The 26,801-nt window shown below is 41.3% G+C and overlaps 1 protein-coding gene across 2 annotated transcripts in view; it reads right to left on the bottom strand.

Annotated features, from left to right (window-relative positions):
• Positions 1 to 26,801, bottom strand: part of ctnna2 (catenin (cadherin-associated protein), alpha 2) — a 280,279-nt gene that overhangs the window by 187,679 nt on the left and 65,799 nt on the right. The gene's annotated exons all lie outside the window — the stretch shown is intronic.

The raw sequence follows: 26,801 nt of genomic DNA, 5'->3' as shown, positions 1-26,801 counted from the left end.
AACAATTCGACATGATACCTTCCTATATAGGTTCAAGGTTCAAGGTTCAAGGTTGTTTATTGTCAAATATGCTCCATGTTAAACATACAGCACAGATGAAATTGTAATCCCCCCAACCCCCGTGCAAACCTGCAGTGCATAAAAAAGCACTAAAAAACTAGCAATAAAACAATACCATAAACAAATAACTTAACTAAAGACATTTGGACAACAAATAACGAACGACAGACAATCGACAGACAAGGGCACTTGTGAGAATTTCACCATGAGGTAGTATGTGGATAAATTAAAGTATTTACAATATAAACAGATTGCAGATTAAGTTACAAAGTTAAAAAGTGAGGTAGTGCGTTGAAAGGTGCAAATAGCATAACAGTAAACGGCTGTGCAGAGTTTTTAGGGTGCGTGAATTAGTGGAGCACGCGGGGGGTGGAGGTGGAGGGGGGTGATGAGGGGGGTGATGACTGATGCTGCAGGGGCGGACTGTGGCAGGGTGCAGGGGGGGGGAGGCAGAGGGTGGGAGGAGGGCTGAGGGGACGAATGGGGGGGAGAGCAGGGAGGGAGTTGAGTCTCCTGACAGCCTGGTGGAAAAGACTGTTCTTGAGCCTGCTGGTTCGAGCACGGAGACTCTGCAGTCTCCTCCCAGATGGCAGCAGGCTGAGGAGGCTGTGAGACGGGTGGGTGGGGTCACCTGCAATCCTGGTGGCTTTGCGGGTGAGACGTGTGTTGTAAATGTCCAGAAGGGGGGGAAGAGAGACACCAATGATCTTCTCAGCTACTCTCACGATGCGCTGCAGAGACTTACGGCAGGCCACGGTGCAGGCGCCGTACCACACGGTGATGCAGCTGGACAGGATGCTCTCAATGGTGCCTCTGTAGAATGTGTGCATGATGGAGGATGGGGCTCTTGCTCTCCTCAGTTTGCGGAGGAAGTAAAGGCGCTGGTGAGCTTTTTTGGCCAGTGATGCAGAGTTGAGGCTCCAGGACAGGTCTTCAGAGATGTGCACACCCAGGAACTTGGTGCTGCTCACCCTCTCCACTGCAGCACCGTCGATGGTCAGCGGAGCATGCTGGGTGTGCGTTCTCCTGAAGTCCACAACAATCTCCTTCGTCTTCTCCACGTTCAGATGGAGATTATTGTCCTTGCACCACGAGGCCAGCCTGCCTACCTCACTCCTGTAGATTGACTCATCGTTGTTGTTGATGAGACCCACCACAGTCGTGTCGTCCGCAAACTTAACGAAGAGGTTGGAGCTGGAAGATGGGGTGCAGTCATGGGTCAGCCGAGTGAAGAGGAGGGGGCTCAGCACACATCCTTGGGGGGCCCCCGTGTTCATCATGATGGTGCTGGAGGTGTTTCTGCCGACCCGAACTGCCTGTGGTCTCCCTGTCAGGACGTCCAGCAGCCAGTTGCACAGGGAGGTGCTTAGGCCCAGGTTGTCCAGTTTGTGGATGAGCTGCTGCGGGATGATGGTGTTGAATGCTGAGCTGAAGTCGATGAACAGCATTCTGACGTGGGCGTCCTTGGTCTCCAGGTGGGTGAAGGCTGAGTGGAGGGCAGTGGAGATGGCGTCGTCGGTCGATCGGTTAGGCCGATATGCAAACTGGTAGGGGTCCAGGGTGGAGGGGAGGGCAGACTTGATGAGCTGCATGACTAGCCACTCGAAGCACTTCATGAGGATGGGGGTCAGTGCGACCGGGCGGTAGTCATTGTAGCAGGATGGAGACGGCTTCTTGGGGACTGGGATGATGGTGGTGGCTTTGAAGCATGTGGGGACAACTAGATACTGTATTTCTACTGTTTAATATCTCCAAGTTGTTTTTCTGCAAACTTCTCTGCACGAAAGTCAGCGACTCTCCCAGAAAAGCCTGTCTGGTGTCTGTGCAGCTTTTTGTGAGCCAGTTTTGTCAGGCACCACTGTGACCGGCACAGCTGTTAAAAGGTCTGAAATGAGCTATGCAACTGAGAGGGTAATGATACATAACCAAAGCCTCTGATTTATATGTCACATCTCGCAACGACTGCACATAGCATATTTCACATATTATGAAAATGAGAGAAACAACAAAGATCTTCGACACAAGGTTACTGTCCCTACACACAGGGCATTGGACTTAAAGGGATGCTGACAGTCAAATACGGACAGGTGGAATATGCACCTTGCAATACTTCCTTTTCATCGGTATTTAAAGGTGTTACATTCCCGGCGGACCTAAATATTTTCTATATCGTCATGCCTATTTGCCACCATCACCTATTGTCGCGAATTTGCATCAAACCACTTCCGCTCCAAATGCAGCCAAATAGCATCCGTATTCCTCCACTGCCGGTTGATGAACTTTAAATACAAACCTAGGAACCTTTTGCGAGCATTCGTTTATCATAGGACCAGTCAGAGACGGAACAACAGCCGTTTGATGTGCTATCTATGTGCTATTTTATGTAATCTCTATTTTCTTTTTTAAACTTTCTCAACTTAATTTAGCATCCACTTGAAAGCAGAAACACAAGTGAAAAAAAATGTGTTTGTGATTTGTGAAACAAATTCAGGCGTCAAGGGGTTAAAGAAGAGGCCCAAGTGCTTTGACCTTGACTATGTTTATAGTATAAGTAGGTAAGAGTAAGTTTTGAGTCCAGAAATGCCGCATAAAAAAACAAAACTGAGTCATCCGTGATACGAAGCATCATCTAAAAATGTCCTTTTTATGTAAGTGAAGCCAAAAGATACTCAGTCGTGTTTGTGCTTAATAATCTGAGAAGCTCCCCATAAGCAGCTGGTGGGCAAAAATTCAAGAGTGCTAAAAATATCTAACTCCCCCCATTGTTAAGATTTGTTTATTTTTAAGCTGAGCATCACTAATGTACTTTAATAGATAAAAAAAAAAAGAAATGCTTTTTTTTTTTCCGTCTGAATGCCCAGGGGAAGCCTCTGCATGCTGCTTTAACTAGTGTCGCATTTATTGATAGAATAATGCTTAACCGTGCATGCTTTCCACAATTAAGAGGGTGAGACTTATTCATTCCACCCCAGAGCGAATAAGCACATTTTTAATTCAAGAAATAACAAAAAAAAATGCTTCACTTCACAATTGCATGCATTTGATGCCTCATATTGCTAATGAAGCTAGCAGTGTAATTAATGAGATAAGCAGAAGAGACTTTTGATGAGGCTTGCATGTGTGACTGTGTCTGAGGGCCACGTGTGGACCCAGGCTATCTCGGAGACGGCTACAGCTCGGAGGTGAGTAATCACCCACAGGGAGTTTCTATGAGATCGGCCCTCTTAAAGCCATTAATTAGATCTCTTCTTTCTCTGCAATAACCTGAAGGTAGGTCACAAGAAATGCAGCTTCTCCCTAACCCTCTGTCTCTTCATCTCCCTTTGCCCCTTCTTTAACCCCCCCCCCCCTTCATTCCATCCTACTTTTTCTACTGCTCTGCTGGCCTCTCTTATCTCTCCAACTCTTTCACTCCCTGCTAACTTTGCCTGTTTACCCGTGGCCCTTGTTTTGCTTCAGGCTCTCTGGGTTGCCCAAGTCTCTGGTCTATTCTCAGTGACAACCCTAGTGGCTGTTACAGCCAAACAGAGCAGCGAGCTGCAGGCTAACAGGGTTACGCATGAGACAAAGAAATGTTGTCAGAGATATAAATATCACACTCACATGTAATGATAGAACTATTCTATATTCATGTTAATCATATTATATAAACTAGCGAATATGGAGATTAAATATGTCAAAATGGATACAAAGAAAAAAACACTATCTGAAGCTGGTATCATTACTAAAAAGCTTTTTGTGCTATTAAGGCAATAAAGTAACATGAAGCTCCTTTAAATGGTAAATGACTTCATATAAAGTGTACAATTCCTGTTTGTATGTGAAGCCAGCACAATGCAAGGCCGGGTTTACTACAGCTTGGTGTAGCCTCACGCATAATATCAACAGCAACAATGACAATGAAAAGAAATGAAAAAGATCAGAAAAATCAGAGTCAGTACGTTTGTATCAGAATCGGAACTGAAAAAAAGTGGATCGGTGCATCTCTACTTTCCTCCATAATTTTCCTTCCTAAGTGTCCTCTCTGAAAGTATTAAACAGAAAATCAAGGGCAGCCATAAAATCAGTTTGGGTGATGTGGTCTGGGACACCTTGACCTTCAGCTTCCTCCCTCTTCACTGTGCTATTATAAGTCACTTCCTGGATGATAAAAAAAAAACGTTTAAGCAACATTGAGCCTTTATACCTCAGACATAATATGTCTATTTCAAATACCATCTGCTCTTCCTCTTTGACAGTAAAGTATGACTATCTTTAGGTAATTCTCTGTGAAACTGCAATAGAGCAACAAAGCACTTCACAAACAAGAACCATCTTTTGTGAGCTTTCTGTTGCGTTTCTCTAATCGCTTTTTTAAGCCAAAAGGTTCACATGTTAAATATGTTAAATAGAGTAATCATATGTACATACCCACGCAAAGCAAACTTGTCCGCTTAAAAGGCTCCTTTAATGCCCCCCCACCCCCCCTCCATATGTGCTGTAATTGTGGAGCTGACTGCCTACAGGGCAGAATAATTTATTTCTCACTGTATCTGCCTGAGTGGTGGCATGTTCGTCTCACTGTCACAGCTTGTTGCATGGCACATGGAGAGGGGAGGGGAACACGGCATGATAACAGCATTAAGGAAATTGGATTTACATGCAGGAGAGCTCTTTTGGGGGATTTTTGTAATTGCAATGTAAGTGTGACTTGTCTGTAGGTGTGTTTTGAATAAAATGCATAGGTAATTTAGCCTCCATTTAAAAAGCATTAAACTGTTAACCAAGGCTTGGAAAACAGACCTATGAGGGAGGCATTTAATCTACTGTCTCAAATGTTATTAAAAGATAAGCAACGTGTGCTAGCAGAAACACTGTGTTCCCATAGATTCTAAGAAATTTTAGTTTTTAAGATAATTTTGAGCCAACCCATGCATACATGGGTGTCAGTGGGAGTTGAAAACTTTGTCCAGAGTACACGCCGCCCAACTCAGGGTTTCCTGAGGCTTGATATATATATATATATATATATATATATATATATATATATATAAATGTAGCGGACAAAGGAGTAAAGTCCACTATATGCAATGCAATAATTTGCCTTTATATCTACGTATGATGCGTGAGGTTCAGCAGAATCACTTTATCACAAAAAGAGCAGAGAACAACATATTGACAAAAAGAAAATATAATGCTGCCCTTTAATTACATGCACACAGATCGTAGCGATCGCGTGCATACACTCTACGTGCAGCAGTCACAGTATATAAAGGCAGAAAATGTGGCTGTTTGCATGCACATACACAGCTCCTCAGTTTTCTGCAAGTGTGAAAGCATTATAATCCAGCTAAATATATATATATATACACACACACACACACATATGTATATCATAGAGAGGTTGTGAACTTTTGCATGTGTCTGCTTAACCAGAATGAATGCCAGTGCAGTTGAACGTGATGCACAAAAGAGACACATTACTCTGTAGAAGAAGATTTAGTTTCTCACATTTCTGTTTTCATTTTCTCTGTAAATAAAGATTTCATGTTTGTGAGGTAGCTTGCACTGCCTCAGGTGAAATCCTTAAACATTCCTCGGTACTTGACCGGTTTCTTAAGCACAAGATATCAAGATGTGGCTAAGTCAAAGTGAATGAGAGCACAAGGCAGCATTATTGTAATGGATACATTTCAATACTACAATTATGAAAAAGTCAGGGCTGAGAGGGTGGAGTAAAAAGGCATAAAAATGCTAATCCGAAATACAGGTCCCCCACTTACCCCCACTCACACACACAGACCCATACATACACACTCACTCACACACACACACACACATACATACACACTCACTCACACACACACACACCTCGCTCTACCTGCTGCTCAAATGTAGAAGCCCGAGACCACACTTGTCAGGACTTTTCAGTCACGCCTTGTGGGGTAAATAATCTTCTGGTGCTCCAACATGCCCGTTTGGATTACATATTCCTTTTGACTCGTGGCACATCAAACACCTGGTTTGTATTTTTGTCATGCAGAAATAATCCTTCTTGTACTCTGTGTGTATCATGCTGTCTCTACGGTGAATAGACCACAAAGGTTTGGGAAAGCACTGAATGGCTTGCTAATGCTGATTACCTAATGTCTGACAACAGTTGCATCATGTGATTAAGCCTTTATAATGTCATTAATTGGGTATTATAGCTGCATGCTATGTATTAACACACACATTCACATATAAGGTGTTCTGTCAAGATGACATTTATGGATGCATTATTTTTAAGTCAATTCAAATACTCAGTCACCACAACCCAGTGCACATGGACAACACATACACTGTAAGCTATGTATCTGTAGCCTTTACTGGAGTCATGTTGAAAAGCAGTGGATACCTTATGGGGGAAAAAAACACTTATGCTTATGCTGTGTTAAAAAAAGAGCCACTAGCACTCTCCTGGGGGAAATAATGCCTCCACTACAGCACTACAGTCAGCATTGATCTACAGTAGCTGCACTAACATGAGGGAAAAATATCATTGTGGAGAAACAACTGACTCTTAATTTAGTTTAATAATACGACTTCCTTCTTTACAATTGTTCTTCTTTTCTGGTCACTCGTTATGCAGTGATATTAGACGTGTCACCGCTGAAGAAATGTCTGGTACATTCTGTTCAGTTCATTATCAAATGCATTAAAACTCACAGCGCAGCCGAAGTGACACTCTCAGAGTCTCTTTACATAATGATAGAGTAACGTGGAGCAGATCAACCAGATGCTCTGCTACGAGTGATTACGTGAAGAGAAGAGAGAGTTACTATCTATGCATTGACATAAACAGGTACTTAACTGGGAGGTCCAAGACAGGACAGACATCAGCACTGGGATGGAGATTAACTGTTTCTTAAACCTTTATGGAAATACAGCTTTTCAATCTAACTTAATAGAGTTCCAGGTTGAGGCTGTGCACACGCTGGGAATTGTTTTGAAGTATATTTAAAGGCAGGGTAGGTCATTTCCACCAGATACACTTTTTTTTAAGGTTTTGGTTGAAGTCGTCTTTAGGTCCTGACAGTAATTAATAACTCATGCGCTCTGAAAAACCAACGAAAAAAAAACTCTGTCATCCATAGCTGCTGTAAACACGTTAAAACTTCGACCAATGTCGGCACTCGACCACGTTTTACAAAATAACTCAAAGCATGAGCTGAAATCTGCATCTGGACCAATTGGCGCAAGTGCATGTAAGTGAGGGGCGTGGCTTTAGAGGGAGCACAGAGGGGAGGAGGAGGGTGAATACGGAGAACGGAGAGGATGCTACCTTCAAATCATGCTAGTTTTCAAAAATTACCGACCCTGCTTTTAAGAAAGGATATTACAAACATGTATTCATTGTGTGTACATTGTACCAATTCATTTTTTTTGTTTTTTTCTTCCAGATCAAATATGTATTTGTGTGGTTGCCAATTTTAACCACTGATGACATAAAATGGAAAAAATAAATTCAGATTTTTCGGTCGTTCCAATTGTGCACTTGATCTGTATACATTTCCCTACAATATCTGCACAATAAGATAATTCTCTTGAGGAGGGGGTTAACTCAATACATCATGAAATACTGAATTTCATTGCTTATGTAATGATGAATCCCTGAATCATTCTTGGATTTGTTAAAAATGCAGTGGTTGGGAAAAACTAAAGTTTGCCACATAGTGCAACAGACCTGAGCAGAAAACAGTGTTAATTTAGAAAAACTGCAAAGCCCTGCAATATTTGTGATGAAGAGTGGATTGGAAAAAAAAAATGTTATGGCTGCAATTTTGAAAATTCCTGGAGGGATTGTTTCAATTTCCACAGCAGCCTGAAGAGTTCTCTTGTCCTACTTAAGGCCAAGCGTTGTGCCTGAGACTGATTCTTGAGTTCCACTGTGCTGCGAGCCAAAGCTCTTGTAAGGTTAAACTATCTGACAGCCCCAGTTTCACTGCTAACAACACATGTCCTCGAGCTGATTTCCACATACTTAGTGGTGTGAATTTTCACATGCTCCATTTACATTGATCACACATGATTACACTTTGTTATGCGCTCTCTCCACGGTCGAGCTGAGGAGCGTCGAGAAGTCGTTCAGGAAAGTGAGAGAGAGAGGAAAAGAAGGATGTAGGTGTGCAGACTGAATATCTTAATTTATGCATCTATAAGGTCTCTGCGTGTGCTTTACCAGTGCACATTTGCATGAGTTTACAAGACCTTAAGGGTAAGAGCTTGAATGGCATCCAACAATTCCCACATTTATCCACGTGTAAGCAAATGTTCCACGTGGGAAGTCCTGTTTTGGAGGATGTTGGCGCCCCCTGTAGACCAAGTGGAACCTCTCATCTACTGATACCTCTCCTCTTTGATACATTAAATGGTAAATGTCCCCCCCCCCCAATTTATGTTGTAAAGATGTATTTGTATTGCAGAGATAGGACAGTGGATAGAGTCAGAAATCAGAAGAGGGTGGGTAATGATGTGCGGGAAAGGAGCCACAGGTCAGATTGAAACATGGGCCTCCTGCTGAAAGGACTGAAGCCTCCATCCATGGGGCGCGCTCACTGAACACTGTGCCACCAGTAGTGTTTTTATTTTTATTCAACAAAATATCATTCTGCTCTCTTTAAACAGCCATAGAGACATGTTGCAATAGAAAATATAGAATACGGTTGTTCCTGAAGTGTTGCAATTATTCCATTTGTCTGACACCCCCCCCCCCCCTTTCATGAGTATTCTTTTTTAACATTGAAAGAAAGTTTATAGAATTCTTCGGTCTGATGGTCTAGTTTGCTTTTGTGGGTCATAAAAAGACATCATTATTCATTTCAGTAAACTCATCCCAGGAGCTGTAATGTTGTAGCTGTACAGAAGGGTCAAACACTGACAAATAGTAATTTAAATTGTATTTATTTTATTTTCCTGTTGCTGTGGTTACACTCTGTTGAACATGCAACTCACACATAGGCTGAAATATGCACATGTATGCACAATCAGGATCCTATGGAGAGATGTCAGAGTGACGGAGCTGGTGGGGGGGGGGGGATTATGTGCCTTGCTGAAGGACACCCTGGCAGTGCTCAGGAAGTGGTCTGGCACCTCTCCAGCTACCGGACAAATTTAAAGAGTTGATCCGCATTGGGACTTGAACCGACAACCCTCCAGTTCCCAACCCAAGCCCCTACAGACTGAGCTACTGCGGCCCTGTTCATAATCATAAAAGTAAGACTTAAGACGTATATTTGGATGGTGAATCTTGTCAAAGCAATACAGTCAAACATAGTTGAGGTTCATGAATGAGCTGCAATTAAAAATCCATCCATGTTGAGTTGTTTCTGTTTGTCTTTTCATCCTTCTCCAAAAGTTTACAGGTTCTATAAAAAAAAAATGACATCCCCTCCAAATGCTTATGCTTGCTTGAATAACTGCAAACAATCTCATAAATGTTGAGTAGAGGAAGCATAATAAAAACGTTTGACTCTTTTTCCCCCCTTATTCTCTCAGCTGTTTCATTCCAAGCTGGAGCTGCAGCTGTGGTTCAGCTAGAAATGACATTATCTGTGTTTTCCTCCTGTTATATGTTTTGTACAGGGTCAAAAACGTAGCTTAAAAATGTCATCATGGGGCTCTTTATTGTGCTTTTGAGTTGTGCTTTGGCATGTTGTACGTCTTAGTTTGAACACTCAGAGAAGAGTACAAATAATAAAGTACAGGCACAGGTCATAAACGAAGGGCAGCTTAACCACACACTAAAAGATTAACACACGAAGAAGACTCCAGTTCTGGCCCCATTTTACAAAATCCTCTCATGCAAATTAGGTCATCACCATTTCAGTGTTCTCGGGAGAGAGGAACGCACTTGAAAAACAGCATCAGGTGGAGAGGAGAGCGAGAAAAAAAAAAAAGACTTGTTCCTTTGCTTAACATTAGATAAGGAAAAACAGCGTTGGAGAGGGGAAAAAAAATTAAAAGCTACTTTGGATCTCACATCGTTTAAAAAAAAAAAGAATAACACACATCCCCTGCGATTTACACACAGACATTAAATTTAATTAAAACTAGACCCAAGGTGAAGCAGTTATGGCTCGACACAGTGTGCCTATCAGATCCAATCAGACCAATAAGCGCAGTTTTTTTAAATGCCAGGACACAGAGCCAAATTGTATCCCTGCTGTCGGGCAAAGGGCCTGTTACTTGGTTCGGCCACGTGCCAGCCCAGTTCACTTGGAGGCCAATAAAGTTTCTTACATGCAGCGGAGGCACATGGCTGTGTTTGAATAGTTTCTTTACTAGACTGGTGTAAATGTTTAGACAGTGTTTTGTTTTTTTGGTTTTTTTAATTGGAGATTTTAAAGGAATCAATACAAATGTTACCTTGACTTTTGATTTCTTGCCATTGAAGCTTGGGTCCAAGTCCTGGCCTGTGTAATTATCCAGAAAGGACTTAGTCACTGCAGTTTTGCTACACTTAAAAGCTATGACAGATGGAGAGAGATGGAACATTATCTCTTTGAACAATTTATTAGGCCTCCCATTAAGCTCGCCTACAGTCAAAGCCAAAGCCTTGTGATAAAATACACCATGGATCTCTGAAAACTGCTAATGAAAAATGTATAATGAAACTTTCATTCCAGCGCTATATACCAGCCGAGTTTTGAAGCGGCTTTTGGAAAGTTAAAAGGTTGAACTTGCTTTGGAATCATTACAGCTGATCGTGTGCACAGTTCCATTCATACAAGGTATTAATGTGACAGAGATTTCTTTTGTCATGTTAGTCTAAATGTGTTCCCAGTGTTTTTCTTTTTTGTGTTTTTTTTTGTGTGTCTCTGGTTTTCATAGTATAAATATCCCTGACTGAACCAGATTCGGGAGAAACCAAACCTTGTTATTTTTTAAGACTGTCTTCCTTTTTCTCTCTCAGCACTTTTTTTTTTTTCAGAAGCTGTCCTACATTCAGGCTACTACTTTAAAAAGATGTCTTGTTGTCGACGTGTAGGGGCGTAGTCTGTTTTTGCAAGCAGATGGTTGTAGACAAGGATCATTGGTCATCGAATACAGGTGTGTGCATGTGCTCTATATGTTTAAATAATACAGAATATCTTATTCAGACATGCTGATCTTACAGATTTAGAACCTGTATACCTTTTAAAAAAACAAAAATCAGGTCCTCTTTTATGTTGTCTCAGCACACAGTTTTTTTTTTACCAAAATACCAACCCCATATCAGGAGCCTGGCTCTCATGCAGGCAACTCCCAAAAAACAGACATATAGTAAGTCAGATCAGAAATATACCAGCCCATTACAGTGAAGCTCGCGCTTTTCTTCAAGTTGCCATGCCTTGTTTGCATCTAAATGTGAGACCTTGTGTGCATTAAGAAAAAAACAATTGAAGGCTTAAAGAAGGCCTCATGGTCTGCCAAAATCAAAACATCTCAAATGTAGGGCAGCTGAGAGGTGGATATCTGTTCTTCTAAAGAAAGTCCAAATAAAGGCAGAACATCAAAGTCTAAAGTTTTAATACCCATTCAGTTCAGTGTGGGTTGAAGCTGGCTTGTTGTGTTCATTGCAGAACTCCAGTGATAAATTGGAACATTAAGGGAGCAGCTCTGAAGTGAGATCCACTCTGTCTGCCATGCTGCGGCTTGAAAGTTTTCTCTTTTTTGGAGGGGTACAAATTAGGCCAATTTCTTACCCACAGGGGAGACGAGGATAGGTGCTGATTAGTGTTCGCTTCAATGCAAGTCCATCAAAACATGAGACAAGTTGCGCAGCTCTCCTCCAGTGCATTTTACAAATCAGTGATAACAAGCCAAGATCAAATTCAGCATCTCAAAATTCAATTTTATCATTTTTTTTTCTATCTTTTATTTAGTTAATGATGAACGCCTCATTGACCCAAAGATTCAAACATTAGCCCTCATCTCTTTCGTTTTTCTGTTGGGTAAAAAACATATAAGACACATTTCCTTGTTGTCTACAACTAAAAACAAAAAAACAGGTCTCTTTTGAAATAAATATGATGGGTGGCATAGCTTTAGATAAATGAGCGGGCATCAGTTCTGTAGAGAAGCATCATTTTAATTTCGAAGTAAATCCTTAAAGCATCATTAAAGACAAGAATCCACTTTTTTTTTCATGCAAGTAGATGAGACTGAGTGTGCGTGCAGTTGTGTGACTGCATGTGTGTGATTGAGTGTGCGTGGGAGGGCTCTCTGGAGAATTCATTTGCAACAACAATCACTCAAGGGGAGAACAGAATAGCTGGTTAAACCGTGCATAGAGATGGCTGCTTTGCTGGGATCCATTTGAAACAAGGGTGTTTGTGTATTTTAATATGACAGGAGATGAATGGTGAAATGTTTAACATGTTAATAAAAGTCGACAAAAAAAAAAAGACCAATGAGAATTCAAGTCCGTTAGCAATGAGGTAAACAAAGTCGTTCAGAACCTCTGAAATGCTCATTTGAGAGAAACCTGACAACAATAAGAAGAAAAGACAGTAATGAGCTGATGTGCAGTAAATCAGGAAGGCTATATGTCTAAAATAAAAAATAAAAAATACGTCCATTTTTTTTTTTTACTTTAGACAAAAATCCATGTGTATTTTTTGGCCTTTAAATAGAGTAATAAAGCTAACAAAGATCAATAATGCATTATAACAGAACAGGCAGGAACGAGCTGTCTGTAGAGTATATGATTTAACTGAACAACAATCCATTTCTTTAAAAGGTCATTGAGCCATAAAGCCTGCTCAAACAGCACGGCCCACTCCCATTCTCCCCTGACACTATAGTCACTCATTTTTCTCCAATACGTTGGGGAATTATCACCCAGAAGCCATGAAGAAAGCATTTCAGACCATTCCTCCATCTAAGTAATCACTTTATTAGAGACACCAAGATGAGTTTGTGCTGTAATATGGATCCAAGGGGTGTAATGAAATTTGACTCTGCTGCAGAGTAACAATATAACAATAAAAATGAGAAGGAGAGAACATAATCAATATGAAACATGCTCCGTCTGTTTGTCTGTTTTTGATGGAGGTAATGGAGTTACAGGGAGGAGTTATGGAGGTATATGAGATCACTTTAAATTGTTTAGTACTTACTAAAAGACAAACAAACAAAAAAAATAACAATTTGAGTTTTGTAACAAAATAAACATTCACGTTGGAGAAAAAATATAAAAAACTTTCCATATGATTTCCAACTCAGGCATAAACTGGATATTCAGTGCTTTGGATGAGACTGGAAGAGAGGTTTAAAGCTCCTGTTAGGAGTTTTTGACTCGTCATGAAACATGACTACTGAAGCATCCATGTGTCCTGTACGACAGAGGGGGCGACCATTAACGACAAGATCGATGAATTCTATATCGTTATCGTTAAGCTTGTAACCACTGCTGCCAGGTTGGTGACATTGAGTGATGCTTTTCACTGTTACAAGAATGCAGGATGAGATATTTCATCAGAACAAAACACTTAGAAAGCTGCCTCTTTGCGGACATTGTACAGGAAAAGATCAGAAAATAAGTGAGATGTACTGTCAAACTTTGTCCACAGAGGGCGCCAAAATGAACTCAAATCTAAAGTGACTCACAGGAGCTTTAAGAAGATGATGAGCGCTTTTAATAAAAACAGTAGTCAGGGAGCGCCGGTGGCACTGCGTACGTCCCCATGTACTGAGGCACAGTCCTCGCGTCCGGCCTGTGGCGTCTTTCCCGCGTGTCTCTCCCCACCCTATCCACTGTCCTCCCTATACAATAAAGGCTTTAAAATGCCCAAAATAAATCTTAAAAAAAAACACATTATTTCCTCCACCGGATGCTTACATTTCAATCATCACTCTCCATTCAAAAACAAAGTCTCAATAATCTTCCCACAGTCATATCCAAGCTGATGTTGAACACTCCCATGCTTATAATCTCTTCTAAGAATGCTTTTTGTCTTGTCTTGCCCTGCTTCACACACCTCTGCCCTTCCCTCAGTGGGTTACACAGAACCAGACCGGAGCAATTGATCAGTGCTGTTGTGGTCCAGACAGTAATGATTGGATGCCTAAATCTAACACCACTTGCTCACACTGATCCATGTAAAAGCGTTTATGATGAGTGAAGAGCGAGAGAGGGGAAAAGAAAAGAGAGCGAACAATGCCGATTGTTGCAATGATCACATTCCAATATCGTCAAAAGCTCCTTTCAGGCGGCTGTGTTTGCAAACCTGCCGTAACTGAGCTCAGCCATCGTCGTGTCTTTGTACATTTGTACATATTCTCCATTGACGAAATATATTAGGAGAATGGTGTTTTTTGCGTTGCTGAAGCAAATCACAGCAGGAGATCCACATACACACAATGAGACACACACACACACACACACACACACACACACACACACACACACAGCGTTGGGCTCCCTCCACGGGCACAACCAGAAATCTTAAGGAGATAGTTGTGAGGTAGAAATGGCATTTCGGGACTTTTAAAGACGTGTACGCATCATCAAAAGGTGACAGCAGCTACGAATAAAAGTGTCACAGTAGGGCCACGGAGGGCAGCTGGATGTTTTGCACAAAAAAGGGCAAAACTGTGTGTTGTGACATGAGTGCATTTCACACGGCTGCAGAGAGAAGAGTTGAGAGAGAGGATGGAGGGACTTAAATCAACACAGAACTGAGAGATAAGTCCTAAAGGTGACAGAGAAGAGAGAAAGATACAAACAAGAAATGACAGCTATCTGAAAAAAAAGAAAAGATTCCTCATTATGTGCTCGTCCACATGGTGATGTGTGTGATTTCCTGAGAATGAGCTTTTCAGGACTCAGGGTGAGAAATTCTGACAGTAAAGTCCATGATGTTCAGGAAGTTGAATCAATTTCATCGTGCTTTAATCTTCTGTAAAATGTAGCTTATTATGGTTTTACATGCTGAGATGAGGGGTGAGGAAAAGGAAACAAAACAACGGTAACAGAATGTCTCAGTCTTTCACGGTACGTTGTGATTGGACATCCAAAAATGTTTCTTTTGAAAATTGCTGCAAATCAACATGGGCACATAACGTGTTCTCATTTATACAATTTAGCTTTGTCAGACAACTTAGCGTGACAGAGAGTAAAAAAGAAAAATGTGTCTCCTGGCTGATATTTTCAAATTTGGTTTTATCAACAAGGCCAGCGTTTGCGAGAGAATATTGGTGTGCAAAATGTGGTGTCATAAGAGGTCGGCTGCGACGGAGTGGAGAATACAATTTTTGAATACTTGTTAGATCAAAATAACACATTAAGGTATGCGAACAGTAGAAAACATTTAGCATATTTACATGCATATTTTGTAACTTCTAAGAAAGTTCAAAAGTGTACCGGATGACTCAAAGTGCAGTCAAGGTTGCCTGAGGTATTAATCCTTGTTGTTTACAATGATGGTTATTCACAAATCAGATCCTGTCACTGCGTGACGAGCATACTCTGTACTCATCCCGTTTCCTCAGAAACACCTCTCGACAGATGGATCAACATGTGCACGTCTCAGCTTATGTACGCAAAGGGGGAAAAGTCTGTTCTGCAACAGGACAATAATGCCCGATTTATGTAAAAGCCAATGAAACTTCTAACAGGATTCGTTCTCCATGTACCCACATTTATACACATGTACGTATTTGCACATAAAAACAACACACATCCAAAGGCACACAGGTCACATACACGGGGGAACTCCGTCTGCAAATTGTGGCTTGCATGCTTGATTTCCCACTGCCTTTAGCCCCCTGCAGCCATAACCTTAACATATGTAGCGGCTAATACACTTAAGGCCCAGGTCTTTGCTTCCATGTCTGCTCACTTAATGACATTAGGGTTGATTCTATAGTTTGATCCAGCTATCAATGTCAATCAAGTTAGCGCTCCTCAAAGCAGCAAGCCCTTGAGGGGGATTGGCATCAGCGGGAGGAGGGAAGACGCGAAGACAGGCTGGCAACTTTCTAATGCAATAGAGCTGCCAGATCTGAGAGCTTTTTATTACATTAATATGTTCCTGGATAATTCTATCTCATCTCCTAATATTACTTAGCCTGAAAACCCAATTAAAGTCTCATTTATCCGATCACCTCAATCGGAGATGGTGACATAAGGGCGATCAGACATTCATGCGATGGCTGCTCGCTAACGCCTACAGAGGATTGTGTTTCTTCTGCAGCCACAGAGGGGAAGCATGATTGGAGTGGAGAGTGTGGCAGGCAGGCTTCTTCTCACTGATGTCAAAGCTATCGCTTTCACGATTGGTTAGCAAACAGACAAAACGAAAGCTGGATCTGTGGGGCTTGTCGTTATCAGAGTCACAAAAGAGGTGTCAACGTAATCTTGTATTCAACTGCAGGGGATGTAAAGCGATGTAACACAGTGTAAGAGTCCAAACAATTACTGATGGAAGCTAGACAATATCAGACTTCATAATTAAGTGCAGATGACCTCAAGGCCAATGAGCTTTTTTCTTGCCAGTCTTGATTATCGTTGTTTTGGGATTTCTTCTTGGCAAGATTTTGAGAAATCTGGCAAAAGTCATGCCATGTTCAATTGCTCTGACTCTTGAGGGCACAAAGATATCCATTACAGATGGTAAGGGAGTTGAAGTGTAGATAATCTATCAAAAAATAACCTCATGTATTTTTGTACTTCCCACAAAAGGGAAGGGGGGGCAGACTGTGCCACCCATTTTTGATTGCATAACATTACGCTATTTTCTTAAAATCATATTTTTGTGCCCAAAAAAAAAGCACTTCATTCTTCTAATTTTGATCATTCAAATCACAAACAGATAATTAAGCTTGGTGTTTCTCCTTTAAAACAAACATTAAGTGCAGCTCAAGTATCCCATTTTCCAGTCCAAATGGCCAGAGATCAATACTGCTCGGCCTGAAGGCTCACCAAGGGACCAACCCTTCCTCTTCACTCAGGCAAAGGGTCTCCTTGCTTCAAAAACGGTCGACCCAAGGGCCATACTGTTACGACAAACAACTTTCAATAGCTTGTCAAGTTGGCCAAGTGGTTTTGATGTGACTCTTTGTTTAAGCCCATAGGTGTCAATGACATAAGAACCACTGAATTCTTCACTGAAAACTCTAAGACTCATCTCTGGTAACATCAATTAGATTACGATTTAGAGGAAAAGTTAACTCAGACTATTCTTAAATGTAAGCATACTAAATAGTTTAATTTTAAACATAGCTCATAATACATTAGATGCATACTACTGTTTTTGCCTCTTTAAGGCAGGGCAGCACTGCGAATGTGGCATCGCTTTATGAATAACACTTCAAGTCATACATGACCAAGACTGTCAACTCTACCTTTAATTTACATTCCTTCCCTCTGAAAATCGGTACAGACTTCTCATGTGCTAGAGGGGTCAGTTTAGTGAAAGGAAAACTGGACTTAAATAAATAACACCATCTAAAGCCACAGGAAATCCAGTCTGTGGTATATAGAGTATCAATCCATGTTTAATTTCCCCTGAGTCCTGCATGTGGTATTATTCCATATTGTATTGGATGTCCTTCTTCTATATGATCATTTGCTGTAAAAAAAGAAAAGAAAGAAAAACAAGTTGTGTGAAAGTGACCGTTATCTTTGCTTTTCTGTGTGACCCCAGACCACGAAGCTTCGTGGTCGGTCCACCTTGCAATAACTACTTAGGAAAACACTTATCTCCACCAACAATCGGCAACTGTATTCGCAGTGCTATCGATCAGAGCTGTAATTACGTCTGCTGCTGTTAAGATGGCGCTCATGAAATGTGATCAGTTTTTGTGATTGCTTGACCTTAAAAGCCTTCCATTGGTCATCTGCGGGAAGGCTTTAATTGTGGAGCTATTAAAAAGGGAGCAGAGCCTAATCACAGTTTGGTCACTGTGTTAACACTGTGTTTCTTTTTTTCTTTTGATTCATCAGGAAAAAAACAAGAAATTCAGCCACAGTGGCATAGCAAGATGGAGCGCTCCATGGGTATAACATGCTGCGCTCATGTTTTGCTCATAATTCATCCATTAAGCTCATATCCTGATGAAAATACGACATATGAGGGGAATACGCAATGCAGATAAATCAGCTTCATTGGCTTCGATGTCAGGTCTGTGCCAGGGAATGACTAAATGATTAAGAGCAAAGGCACTTTAACGAGGTTAATTCAAAGAGAGGAAAAAGCATAAAAAGCAAAAGTGCCATTCTTTCTTTGGCGCGTAAAGCCATTTGAAGTCACGCCCAAATGTTAAATAGGGGAAATGATACTATATAGTGGACTCAAAGTACCATACATAATGTGTGCAACTGCTGGCAACTTACCTTGAAATGTAAATGCAAAGAAAAAGATTAATGTCCAGAAAGTGTTGTTCCTTTCATTTTTCTAGAAAGCAATAAAGATATAAAAGTGGAAAAAACATCATATTTCTTTCGGTTGTATTTTGTACCCTTGTGTCACTGAAGACCATTATTTTCAGAGGGGTCTTTAAAAGTCAAGCCATCAGACCGAAGCTGAATCCCTGTTAGAAGGAGGCAGTGAATGAAGGACTTCACTCTCACTGCTTACTTTAGTTTAAACCATAATATTAGCCTAAAAAAATAACACAGTGAACAACAATAGTTTTGTGCAGAGAGTAAGGCAATAATATGCCTTACACAGGGGACAGTGTGCTTACGCTTTATTCCTAATTTGTTTATCACTCCATAGCATTTGGAAAATTCTATATATATTTTTTCAATAGTAAAATTCAATCAAAAACAAAAATCTTTAGAGACTTTAGGAAGTATGAGACTAACTTTTTAACTTAATGCAAGCTTATTCAAAAGGCCAGCACCGTCTCTGAAGCTCTGCTACACGGGGACATGTGGGATCTTATGGAGTGGGAGGTTTGCAAGATCAATGCATGGCCAAAAAAACAGCAGGAACTGCAAAGCACTACTGAGTCAGCATCTTAAAAACCCTTAAGAGACACATGCTGAACTTCCATGAAATGTTTATGCCTCGTGTAAATAGCTTTGAATTGTCTTGTTGTGTCTAGACAAACCAACTCTCTTTGGCTTGCTTTGCCAGCAAATACATTTTTTTTTTTTTTCCAAGAGTTGAATTAATAATCCTAAATCATCAGACAAAAACATTAAAAAATAGGAAAAACCTAGACATAAAAACTAAAAATATGATTGTATGACAGCAATGTGGATAGAATATCATTGAATTATTAAACTCAGTGAACTGGAATTAAACTTGATTTGACTTTGTACAGGATTTTACAGAGGCTGCTCATGGCCTGGGCCCAATTATTTGTCTTTGGTAGATAAAATGCATTGCAATTTCACAAAAAAGACAGTCAATAGTTGTCAACGGTGACGCTTTATCTTTAACTGTTCTGTTGAAACGGTGTCAGAGAGGGGTTGATTCACCAGAGTGGAAAGTGTGAGTTGATGGTTTAGTATTCGTCATGATTTTTGGATGATGGAAAAGGCACGGACAAGAAACAGCAATTCCACATACACGCGGATGTCCATGTACATGACGAGACGTGCGCAGCAAACAAACAGAATGAGGGGAAAAAGTAGATATTTCCGAAACCTCGCGGGTTGTTTGGTGAGTGTTTCACAGCAGGGAGTCTCTTTGAGCTTTGGTCCATCCACACAGGTGGCCTTGCAGTCTCGGTAGAGAACATTCAATGTGGGTCAGTTCCTTCAGCTGTCTCCCAATTGCTCCCAGACTGCAGTGATGGGAATAAAGGAGTGCTCTGATTCTCCAGAGGGTCTGAAATAGACTTACAGTTTTTACCTGGGCCTTCTGGTCAATCCCCCTCCGGGGCCTACGTCTTTGAGCCAGCCTTCAACGGCTGAGAAAGCTAAGTGAGTGTGGTGTGTTGGTGCACAGTGGATTGCAGCTTGTCGTGTGGCGCATTAGGTGTTGACAGATGGGAGGGAGGGCATGGGACGCTGCGGGGAACCAATGATTTATTGCTGGACCGGGGACATTTAACAGGGTGTAAGTACTGAGTCTGGAGGAACCGGGATGTAAGGACAATAGAGAGGAAAAAAGTATAAAAGGAAAAAAAAAAAAAAAAGGTACTGTAATACCTATAACGAAAGAGGAGGTACTTCAAATGTATAGCACTTATCATTAAAGGAAGACTTTGATTATCTCAACTAAAACAGGTTCCAAATCACTATCATGTGGCACAATCCGCAAGGTTGCATGTGCTTTGTTTAGAATAATATAGAAGACTCCAGAGTGTACGGCCAAGGATTTCAAATGAAGGAGAACATACAAATTACTGATGGGAATTTCACTCAATGATATTTGCATTTAAACAGCACTCCTCCAGCCAACATGCTCCTTGAAAAAAGAAAGAAGAGAAATAGTGGGAGAAAGAGTGAGAGAGAGAGAGAGAGAGAGAGAGAGAGAGAGAGAGAGAGAGAGAGAGAGAGAGAGAGAGAGAGAGAGAGAGAGAGGAGAGGGAGAGAGGGAGTAATAAGATGGAAAGAGAAAAGAGAAGAAAAAGAAAAGACAAGTGAAGTGGGAGGTAGACACACAGGGCACTAAAGTAGATGCCACACACAAATAATGCCATGCAAACATTAGAGCTCTGTGTGGCCCTGATTGCACACAAATCTATTGGTTTACTGTGTGCTGTTTATAGCCGTAAAGCTGCTGTGCAATTTGTACAAATAAACTTTTTAAATAAAATGTGATAATTGAGCTCAAACTCAAGCTGTCAGAGATACCTATTACTTCACATGTGCACTTTAAATACGTGTGACCGATTGAGGTGTCAGGAGCCGAGTGGTTTGTGCATGAGCTCCATGTACAGATGATACCGACCAAGCAGGCTTTCTGAGTTCGAATCCCATTCATTATTTTTGTTGCATGCTTGCAAATGGACAGACCTTTGGGATGCAATGTAGTGTTCCTTTTGTTTTGTTTTTTTTTCAGGGCCAGCAAGGGTCCTATCAGAGAAATGGGCTACATAGTCTAGATTTAAGACACTATGAAAAAAATGGGGCAGAAGGTCCATTTAATGAGCCAGCCAAGGTTGGCTAAGGGAGAGGGGAAAAAAAACAAAAAAAACAAACAGATGGAACGCTGGCCCAGTTCCCTGCAGTGTTCACTCTGAGGCTGTTGACATGTAGTATGTTGATACTATTGCTAAATCGGCCGTTCTTTTTTCTACCATATATGTGTGAATGTGTGAATGATGCTAGTAGTCTTAGCCTCATGCTACTGCAACGCACTTATTGTTACCCCAGGCGACGTATTTATACTTTATTCTTTGATTGACAAAATGTTGCTGTACTTGACAAAGACACAAGATGCAACCCGCAAACTGCGACCCAGTACCGTGTCTTTGTTGACAGTCCCTATCAGTGCCATCATTTTTGATGCCCCCACACATACCCAATTAGACTCAGAAAGGCCTGTCTTGGTGAGTCCTGTCTCCTTGCATCTGTTACAGCGGTGCCCTTCAGCCAGCTTAGGTTGATAGACAGTAGAGCACATCAGAAGAGCAAGGGGATGGTGGGAGTATTGATCAGGTCTGTTTTGTTCAGCTTCATTCTTCAGACTAAGACTGCAGTGATGCGACGGACACGTTGCGGAAAACACAAAAATGATACTCAAAACAGAAGCAGGCGTGTCGTGTGTTATTTTTGGAGGTGTCTTGGCAGAGACAGGTTTTGTTCTACACACATTCTTGCGAGAAGGTCTATAGACAATAAGGAGAGACAGTGTGGGCTTCTGCAGGCTCTGTGTGGCTTATGTTGCCAGACTGATGTGTTTTATATTCCACAAGAGGGTCTCAGATACGTAGGAAGAGGAGCGTCAGATTGCTACTAGGCCACAGAGTGCTCATACAACATGGGTTTATTCCAACTTGAAGCAAAACTTTGTGAACCACAGGAGATAGGTTTTTATGTTGAGAGTAAAAAAAACCCAATGCTTTATTGCCATTTTTAAAAAAAATCAATCTCTTGCCTCTGCAGTAGCTTTTTGTTTAGGCTTCTTTTTTTTTATATTTCTCCCATGTTCCATTCACTGAGAGTGAGTTAGACAAACGCACATATAAAGGCATTTGTTGGCTGAGTGAGCTGTTGTCTTTTGGCATCGATCTTCCTCCTGTTTTGAATCAAGATGCCAATTAAAATGTGCAAAAAACGGAGTAAAACTACAGACGGTAGCCATGGAATCCTCGTTTCGCAATGAGCGTGCCTATTGCAATGAAGGGGGGGAGATTGTTTTGTAAAGTCGAGAAAAGATAAATAAATAAGTGGGTGTCCCCAGTGGTCTCGTATTTTACTTTTGGAGAGGGGCTCTCACTGCTCGCAGACCATCCAAACAGCACTTCTTTTTAAGTTTATAATGGGCCTTTAGCCCAGGGACTCACTATTGATCACTGCCCACACCTTCCCTTCCCTGCACCTGTCAATGCGCATTGTTCAGCAGCTTTGTCTGCCTTCACTTTGGCACACGTTTATTTTTTTTGTCCCAACACTCTCATTTCTACTTTTGCCTTAAAAGTAGAAATGGGTTTACTCTTATTCATTAGTATTGTTTATGTCTTGCCTTTCAAAAATAAAATGTGCAGATATGATGACAAATCGGACAGTGTGTGATCAGTCACTCAAATTGTTGATTGAGGGTTCTACATGGCCACTCCCAGAGGAGCTGTGCAGGCAGAAAGGTCATCAGTCTCCCCTCTAATGATCATCCTACCTCACAAGCCCTGTTTAGTTTTATGTGCCACATCCAGCAAACACAGAGATTAGTGCGCTTGCTATCACACTCCCTAAATCCTGCTGTCTGATGCTCGCAGTCCTGTCCAGTTGACCCCCTCTCACCTGCCGTGGGATTCTGGCTATGGCTATATTCTGCCCAGACTCCCTTGACCCAAGCTGGTAATGCATTACTCTCCGGATCAATTGATAGATTGGCCCTGTCGGAGCTGCCGTAACTAAATCAGCTGCTCCTGATGATTCAGCACCAGCCAGGGAGCCAGGCCTGCTGTCACCAATCACAGATCACCAGCGTCTCAGACAGGTATGGACATTCTCCTGTCACTTGAACCTAATTTATTGCCAGCTACCACATTGATTAACCTTGTGCTGTGGTTCAGGCTTCCTATAAAAAATGTGTGTGTTTAAAGAGGGAGGGTGGAGTGTGTGTATGTGACTAAATGAAGGGGGAGGAGGAAACATAAAGGCGAGCGGATGTTTACATTTGTTGACTAACTTTGAACAATAGGAGTTACTGTACAATCAGGAACGACTTTGTCAGAGTGGCGGCTGAAAACCTTTTGTCTCTGGATGGATCAGTCACGACCAATATTTCAAACTTGTGCATTTAACTTTTTGATTTTTTTTTTTTTCTTTTACTGAGGGTCGTGGTCTTAAACTACATACAATGTTTTTGAAACTGTTTTTTTTTATTATTTATTTATTTTTATGCTGCACGAAGGTAATGAGATGACTCACACATCCCACTGTGCCTGATCCCTTCAGTTTGCCATTTGAATCTGTCTTTCATGTTTTCTAGGAATGCAGTAAACATTTAGAGAAGCCAAATCACAGCAAAGGTCAAAGTGGTGCATAAAGGAACATGATTTACATTTGACCACAAGTCACTTCCGGAACTTTAGATTTGTGTTTCCCTCGTGGAAAAGCAAAGTGAAGCAATGCAATGACAGAAAGTAAACTTATCGAACACTGCAGTCCTTGGAGTAAATCTTAAGTAAAGTCACTCAAAGCAGCTTTTGAAGTTTGTCAAATATTTGCTCTTCTTTTATTCAGCACTGTTGCCTTTACTTTGGACAGAGCAGCGCCACATACATTTGTGTAACCAATCTTCATGATGAGTCATTAAAAACACACTTTGTAAACAGACTGGGCAAGAGTATCCTTCTCATTGTGTCTTGCTTGTTGATTTGGCGTCATGGCGTATGCTGAGCTGAGGGGTGGAAGCATTTTGTTCTTTATGTGTCTCTGTGATTTACTCTCCGTTCTCTGCGTGGACAGCCAGGGGCTGTCAGCAATCTCCCAGCTGTAGCCTCTAAAACACAACTCATGGGCCTAATGAACCAAGGCGCGATTACTTTAGCAAAGAGCTGCCATGCCTTAAGAGGGGGAAAGGGCATAAAGAGTGTTCCTAAAGAATGCACCTGATGCTATTTTCTCCCCGAGAAAAGTTAAAAGAAGATCTCTGTGGATTTCATGACATGTTCTGACAAAGTGATGGCTAAACCGTTTTCTGAATGAAACAGCCAGAATGGAATTTTACAGCATTGGGCTGCAGCAGCCTCTTCCTGCTACATTCAACGTCTGCACAGATGTGAAAGTCTGATCCCAACCATCCTAAAAAACAAATATGTCTCCTACTTTGTGGCCTGTTCGGCATCTAATTATGAATAAAAGGTAAAATCCAAATATTTTGGATCATTATTCAAAAGTGGCACGAATTCAACGACACGATTTCATGGAGAAGAATATATTGTAGCACCTGTATTGTAGCCTGTTGGTTAAGTTGCGCGCCCCACGTATGCCGGCTAATTTCCATCACAGTTCATCATTCTGATCATGAGAATAACTGCAAAACCTTGTGTCTGACTGCTGTGTGTAACGCAGCAGTAAAGTAATAGAAACGCGCTCTTAGCACAGCTTTCGTTTACGGGTAACAACATGCACGCAGAACGCTCCTCTTCGCTCTCTCGCTGTTTATCGGCTATTAAAAACTAAAGAGGATCTCCAATCTAAAACGTGCCCTTATCTAACAGCCCTCCCATTGTTTCCCATCTCCTTTGGTGAGCACCGACGCCACAACAAGTACACATTATGAAGTTGATGATTATAGAGTATTGCAGAGGGCTCGTTGCCAGCAGGAGGAATGATACTATGGAGATCAATAGACAGAGGGCTTGCCAACTGCTCGATGACCACAGAATGACACTTAATACATTCAGGATTGACCCTAAGCGCAGTGTCAGCAGGTCGCACGCACAAAGCCCAGTGGATTATTATAAAGAGACATTTTGGTCAATGAACGGATGTAAAATTACAGGTTAAATATCGAAGCTTATCAAAGGTTGTTTCTAATAGTATTTCCCCATCCTACCTCCCCCCAAAAAAAGCCTCTCAGGGAGCTGCTGCTTTGTCACTCGTAAAAACTAAAGAGGACTAAAAGTAGTCCTGCTTTCAAGGAGAAATACAAGCCCTCGAAAGACACTTGGCTTCCCTCCTTGAGACAGTGGCAGTTAAGATGATGGACTCAAACTTGACTTTTCTTTTAATCCTCCGCATATAATCGTACACAAAGTTATTCTATCAACCTGAAAATACGACTAGAAAACATATGTAATGTATGTTCATCCCTTAACCAACATACAGTGCGGTTTTATTTTTCTTCTTCCACAGACGACTACCACCTCTAAGTTACAACATCCAACGTACTGTCCATCTGAGGCCCCGGTTTGAACACATGGGTAGAATACATGGGTCATATTCAACACAGCGATAACTCAGCGAGAGCAGAGGGGGGTTATCTGAGAGCTCAGACTCTGGCCCACTGTGGAAGTTATAGGCTCTGCCTTCTTAGTGATGTATGGCTCTGTTTAAGGCACCTGAGAGGCTGCCATGTTGATCGTATCTCACTGGTAACTTTACAAAACCCATTACAGGTAAAACGGAGCACGAGGGGAAATAAGATGTCAAAGTTTAGATAACGTCCAGACTTAAAAAATATGTGTTTATATAATTACAATCATTTTAGGTGTTCGTGTTGTTTTGTAACCACGACAACTGGATTTTGTCGAACGACATTATAGAGCGAGAAAGCTTTCGAAGCCCCCTCTTATACACAATGACGACGATGTTATCATCTTGAGTGCAAAGTACTTCAGTAAAGATAATAGAGGACGGTCTCACTTCTTTCTGTCTTCGCATATGAAAGAACAATGGAAAGGGTTTTTTTTTTTTTTTGGTCTCATCATGCATGTCATTTACTCAGAAGTTCCTGTAGCTGCCTCACATGTATGGCTACAGGACAACTTTATAAGATTGTACAGGGTTATTTAAATAAGATTTGTCTTAATTCACTGATCACATCTTTATTGTCTGGGTACAAAGTTTAGAAGCACTTAGACTGTCTGTGTCCATGTAAAACTGCTGAATAGTGTGCATGTACAGTATGTTAGCCAGTCCCATTATTGAAGGATTCGGTCTGATCAGGACAGGTTAAAATGCAAGGTAAGATCAGGTTTGTTTGTTTGTTTTTTCATCTTGGGGTTAAAACAGTGCACGTCTTTGTGGACTAAAGGAGGAACACTTAAAACACACGTCGTGACAAGATGATATAAGCAGGCCAGATACTTGAAGATTTGACATTGAATGTTTCCAAATATTCAATGACATAATCACACAGTCAAGTACAAAGACCTGAGTTGTGTGTGTACGTTCAATGACGGCCAGTCCGAGAGCATCAAGGCTTTTTCTTTTCTTTTCTTTTTTCACTCATTCAGACACAGCTCACACAACTCACAGTGCATTGTGCACAGAAGGGTCTGTGCCAAGAGAATATAAATTGGATGCATGTGATGATTAATCATTGTCTCGGCCAGTCTCATAACCTTTAAACAGCTGTGCCAATCACAGTCAAACGTATGATCAAAATGGCTCTCAGAATGAAGAGGAAAGAGTCCAGACGGGTCTCCTCCGCACAGAAAAA

Source organism: Symphodus melops (genome assembly GCF_947650265.1).
Source record: "Symphodus melops genome assembly, chromosome: 2".
Lineage (NCBI taxonomy): Eukaryota > Metazoa > Chordata > Actinopteri > Labriformes > Labridae > Symphodus > Symphodus melops.
This window is presented reverse-complemented; position numbering and strand designations above follow the sequence as displayed.